The sequence below is a fragment of the Petaurus breviceps genome, unplaced genomic scaffold (genome assembly GCF_028583685.1).
Source record: "Petaurus breviceps papuanus isolate PSGF00001 unplaced genomic scaffold, PetGlider_PUasm1.0 38, whole genome shotgun sequence".
NCBI lineage: Eukaryota > Metazoa > Chordata > Mammalia > Diprotodontia > Petauridae > Petaurus > Petaurus breviceps.
Genome location: NW_027186304.1, coordinates 67,294,358 through 67,300,744, shown reverse-complemented (window position 1 = coordinate 67,300,744; position 6,387 = coordinate 67,294,358). Strand labels below are relative to the sequence as shown.

The following is a 6,387-nucleotide window of genomic DNA, read 5'->3' as shown; positions in this document are numbered from 1 at the left end:
TAAATCTCTCTTAACTACCTCATACCCGCTGTACCTCTCCATATGGATGTACCACTGACATCTCAAATTCATGTCCAAAACTACTCATTACCTTTCTGTTTCTGTTGAGGGTCCAACTATTCTCTTTGTCATCTAGGTTCTTGTTATTCCATCTCTATAAATATTCTAAATTCCAAATCAGTAATAATAAGAGAATTGCAAATCAAAACAATTCTGAGATTCAGCTCACATTTGTCAAATAGGCAAAGATGACAAAAGATGGCAAAAGTCAATGTTGGATGAGTTGTGGAAAGAAAATGTGTTGTTGATGGAGGCATGAATTAGTACAATTATTCTAGAGAACAATATGGACTCATGCAAATAGAATGACTACAATGTCTATGCCCTTTCACCTAGAGATTCCACTGCTAAGCATACACATTAAAGAAGTCACTAATATTTATAGTAATTCATCTTGTGGAAGCAAAGAACTGCAAGGTAGGTGCCTATTGAAGAACTAGTGCCTAAACAAATTGTGGCATATGAACATAATGAAATAGTGTTGCTGTTCAGTCATGTCCAATTCTTTGTGATGCTAGTACACCAATACTATCTATGAGGTTTTCTGGGCAAAAATACTGGCATGGGTTGCCATTTCCTTCTCCTGTGGATTAAGGCAAACAAAGGTTGAGTAACTTGTACAGGGTCACAGAGCTAGTAAGTATCTGAAGTTAAATTTGAACTCAGGTCTTTACTGACTCAGCCCAGCTCTCTGGTCACTGAGCCACCTAGCTGCCCTAATGAAATAGTACTATATTATAAGAAAGGACAGATATGATGAATACAGAGAAGCATGAAAAGACTTACATAAACTGATGCAAGCAAAGTGAAGTAAGAAGAAGCAAAGAAAACAACATGATAATGACTATAGTAATGTGAATAAAAAACCAGTACCTACAAAAATAGAAAATGAATGTGAATGGAAAAAACAATGGCCACAAAAATAGAAAATGAATACCTCAAAATTACAATGAATGATCTTGGTCATAAAATAATGACATTCTACTGAATAGCTCTCTGTTGAAGTCTCTATTTCCATAATTAATGTTAAGTAGTCATACCCATATATATCTAGAATACATCTTGATAGGTTAGTTATGAGGATCAAGTAAACTAATATATGTAAAGTACTTTGTATATTATAAATGCTTTATTCTTGTTATCTCAATCCGTTTCTTTGGTAATTTTCTAGACTTTTCTAAGCACATTATTAGATTTTCTGCAAGTAGTAATGATTTTGTCTCTGTTGATCATTATACCATAACTATTTGGATTCAACATATATACATAAATAGAGACAAAATATATACAAAGTATATATTGGAGGGAGGGAGAATACTTGGAACAATCAGAACAGGTCTTTTGCTGATGTTGAGCTGAGCCTTGATGGGAGAAAGGGGCTCCAAAAGACAGAGGCAAGAAAGTAGAGCATTCTAGGTAGAGGAGGCAATTTATGCAATATCAGCCTTAGGAATTAGAATGCTGGGGGGGGGGGGCGCGAAGAACAAATAGGCCAATTTTATTAGACTGCCAAGTGTGTTCAGTGAGTAATGTGTAATCAACCTGGAAAGATTGGCTGGGACCTTTTTGTAAAGGGCTTTAAATGCCAAACAATTGCTTTGTATTTTATTCTGGAGTCAATAGGGAACCATCAAATTGAACTGAAAGTAATCAAAAGGTGTTTGGGGTCTGCTTAGTGAAAGTAGAGAAGTCACTTTAGATCTAGCCTGACGGTCTTGGTAGGGCTACTTTCCTGAAACTATCTTGTGCTGTTTCATTTCTTAGAAACCAGGGTGGGAGGTGACACAGCAGCTGGCTAAGGCAACATAACAGATTTATTTTTGTATCTTTCTTATGTATATCACATGGTATGTGATAATAAAATGGGAAACTGTTCTTCTGTTCCCTTGTGATCCAATACCAGACCAGTTCATCTGGCAAAAGAGTGAAATCTCAGACCTGCTTTCCTCACTGAGGATGAAAGGCAAGGAGCCCTGTTAATTCCAGCAATGTATCTTCCACTTCAGGGGAGCTCTGGTCTGCCATTCCCCAGTCAAGTACCTCCTAAAACTATGGCCTTTATGCATATTTTTTAGACGTGGCCAATGCAGGTATTTCTTTTGTTTGACTACATATTTTTGTAGAGTTGAAGAAAAAAATGTTGATAATAACATTGTAGTTCTCTGTAACTTAGGCTTAAATCTGCCTGAAACAATTTAATCATCCAAAGTGGCATGGTCCCCCAGACTCTCTGACATGATCTTTGCCAAAAAGATATCAGGGGACGTTTTTTAGGAATTTTGAATTAAAAAAAAAAGACATTTAAAAATACAGCCAAGCACTCCAATTTTGGAATTGAGCAAGGAAGTCATGTCATATCTCCTGCACTATTCCCTCACTCCTGGAGTTAAAGGAAGCTTCTCCTTTCTGTTAAAACCTAAATTGTTTCTTAGTGGATAAAGATGGATACTATTAGCCTGTCCATCACTTCAAGTAGTGGGGAGATTTGGTTTTCATCCTTACATATTTTCATAAGCAAAGACTTTTTGTTATTCTAGCTATTACTGATCTTTCCAAAGAGTTTTCCACAGAAGTTTTAAGAAAAAATATTATTTATTAATATTTCTAAAGAAACCAAAAAGGTGGATTTTCCTAAGCTTACACACCAAAAAGCATTTGTTTTCTAAGAGGGTGAAAGAGAGAGAGAAAATAGATTTTTGTTAATTAAAATTTAAAAAAAGCACTTCTCCTTTGGTGGGGTTGGATAGAAGGAGTGTACTACTGAGAGAGGTAGACTGGCAAGGAGACTATACTGAAGTGGAGGAAAAACTGTATTAAACAGAAGAAACATCAGAATCAAGGATAAAAATTTTTACTTTTAACAGTAGTGGCAGAAGAGCCCTCAACAAAGCTGAAATTAGCTGTTCCAGATCATTAGGATGCAGAAAAAAAAGGTCTAATATTAACAAAGTTCTCCTTTATGTGGTACTGGTGGATATTAAGGTCAGAGTGGAGAAGCCTGAGATGCTGCAAGCTCTGACACTTCAAAAGAAAATGAAATATGTAAAAAAAAATGCTAGTCACCATACTCTGCCCCTACAACTCTTACAATGACTGTTTCCATTTTTAGCATTTTTGCCAACCTGATGGGTTTTCCTAGATTTTATCCAGGCACAAAATATAGACAGCAGTTAGTATGATAAAAATATGGGCTATTTAGTGTGCTATAAACTCAATATGAGTCAGCACAGTAATATGTCAGCCAAGAAAAACAATGCATTTTTACGATACATCAAGAGACAGTATCCCTAGGAAAGCGATAGTTCCCTCTGTACTCTGCCCTGGTCAGAATAATTGGAAGAAGAGTACTCAGTTCTAGATATAGAATATTAGGAAAGGTTTTGATAAGTTGGTGAGTGTCCAGAAGTGGACATCCAGGATGCTGCATACAATTGAGGATCATTGCAAGGAACCCTGGTTGCTTAGCCTGAAGAAGAGAATATTAAGGGGACATGATGGCTATCTTCAAGTATGATGAGGACTATCATTTGGAAGGGGTATTAGATTCATTCTTAACTTCAAAAGGTAGACTTAGGAACAATGGTTGGAAGTGCCAAAGAGGTAAATTTAGGCTTAATGTATGGGAAAATAAAAGCTAAAGCCATCCCAAAGTAGAATGGGCTGCCCTAAGAACTAGTCACTTTTCCCTTCACTAGAATTTTAAGAAAAGGCTTGGTGATCTGTAGTTGGGTAGATTATAGATGAGATGTGTTTTTTTTTTTAAAGTTTTAATTTTAAACTAAGATTTATTGCTGAATTTTGTTTTTATATCACAATAATTTCTGGAAATTCTGCCCATCCCTTTAACAAATCAAAACAATTATTCAATATGTCAATAGAGCAGAGGTTAACACAATTTTTTAGGAAAGAGCCAGATAATAAATATTTAGGTTTTGTGTTGCAAGAGGCAAAATCAAGGATGTTATTTAAGTACTTACATAATAAGAGACAAAACAAATTTCTACAAACCTTTTATTGACAGAATTAAAAATATAATAATAATTTAATACATTTTTCTTCTTAATACAGAGCTATTAATGAGAAGAATAGAATTCTTTTTTGAAAGATAACATTTTGCTTAATTGGGGCTTAAAGTTAGTGTTCCCTATCATCAAAATTGATTACAAATGTTCATCTGTTAATGCTGATCAGTAATGTAATTTTATATATTCCATCTTTGAAAATGTCTTTTCACACAGATTGGTGCTGCCAAATACTTATATCAGTCTATGAATATATGATTTTAATTGAGCATATTCATCATTTGGAAAGCATTTATAGAATTCTATTAGATTCTTCTCTTGATATTTGCCTTTTAGCATGTCATTCCATTACAGATTAATCACTTTCAATTGAAGGTTAGGTAGAAGCTCTTGGAATGCATAGTTAAATGGATTTCAAAATATGGAAATTTCCTTTGCATTTGCATGGAGTTCTGAAAAACACAGCTGGAACTGTAGAATGAGCTCAGAAAATTTATCTACTGCAAATTTGTGTAGAAATGGAGATCCTGCTTCTTTTTAATTTTAACCACATGATGAGTGTATATAGCAGTTGGACATTAGTTGTGATTCAAATATTGGCATTGCAATGACTTTACAGTACAAATTTTGCATGTCAGTGCTGCTTTAGTTTTAGGTTGAATTCATTAAGAAACATTATTGAGTCTAATTTCCCAAGCCATTTGGTATTCAATAATAGAGGTTGAAAGTGGTCCTTCTTATTAAAAAAAAAAAAAAGTCAATCTGAAGTAAAAAAAAAGACATAAAACTTTTTTTACCTCTATATATCTAAATATCTATCTCTATAGTTATATAGCTCTCATTTGATCTATATATTTAGATATATATCTATATAATATAAAGTATATGACTTGTGTATATATAATATATATATATATACATACCTATAGATATATGTGAATTCCTCATGTATCTTGGATCTCAGACTTTTTTTGGATGCGTACAACTGTATATTTAGAAAATTACACATCATTTATGTTTGTATTTTTCAATTTAGACTTTTGAAAATAGTTCCAAATAAAATTATAACAGAACCATTGTTCACATTCTGAGCAGGGAGCAGAATCCTTCATGGTCTAAAAATATACAAGTCCTCATAATAACTCTTCTTTGGCTACCGTCTTTCTGCATGGAGGAGGTATTGTAGTGGCTGCAATGTGATGCCTAATTTGGGTTTGAGATTCAGAACTACCCCAGGTGGAAAATGCAAGTGGAATCATGGAACCAATGATGTAAAAAACATAACATTTCTATCCTAGCCAACTGTTCTCCAAGACAAGTCTTCTTCCTAGTGAGAAGGGAATCAGCGGCTTCTTTCTTAACAAACTGTCCATGGCTGTCCAGGAATAGCTCTGGATAAAATACTTCTGGATCTTTCCAGTACTTTTTGTCAAGGTGAACGGAATAAATATTTGCAATGACTGTGGTGGCCCGAGGAATAGAATGACCACGTACAACCGTATCTTGAGAAGTTGCATGGAAAATACCTAGTTGTACTACATTACAGAATGTCGAAACTTCATGCAAAACTGCCTCAGTAAATGGCATTTGGGATTTGTCCTCCAAGGATGGTGTCCTATTGGGACCCACAATTAAATCAATCTCTGTGAACTTGCCCTTGAATGTTAGGTTAAAGGCCCATAAAAAGAACTGCTCATCTTAGTACATTGGTGGTTGTTTCTGTTCCAGTGATGATGAGTTCCCCCACAGAGAAAATCAGGTTTTCCTTAGAATATGTGGAGCCGGGGTCATTTCTTCCTTTATCCATCTCATCTAAATATGCATCTACAAAATGCAGTGTGGTTTCCTATTGGCAGACACCTTTTCGATAATTCTCCCATTTTGGTCAACTTCTTGAACAAAGGGAGAGGAGGTCTGTCTGCAAAAATTTCACCTTGATGAACAAGACATTCTTTTACTACATCATAGCCATTCAGGACCATGGTGAACAAACCTCCAAGGATATAAACTGAAAATCTGGCCGTGCACGTGGCCCTGCTGCTCCATGTAGACTTGCAGCAGCTGCACAGAGGTGGCGAGGGAGAAGATGTTGTCTATGAGCGGCAGCCCCGCGGGGCCCGGGGGTGGGTGGGGAAGCTGGCGGGCCACTTGGGCAGCGGCAGCAGCAGCAGCAGCAGCAGCAGCAGGAGGACTAAGCCGCCCAGCGTGGCTGCTCACGGCACCCCGGCTGTCCCAGCACCCTGGCACTCCCAGAGACCCCACAGCTCCTAGGATCTCAGACTTTTGTGAAGACCTTTAGTTTTTA

The 6,387-nt window shown here is 36.2% G+C and overlaps 1 pseudogene; it reads right to left on the bottom strand.

Moving 5' to 3' along the window:
* Window positions 1–5,235: 5,235 nt before the first annotated feature.
* On the bottom strand, window positions 5,236–6,055 carry LOC138170124 (vitamin D 25-hydroxylase pseudogene; annotated as a pseudogene).
* Window positions 6,056–6,387: the final 332 nt, after the last annotated feature.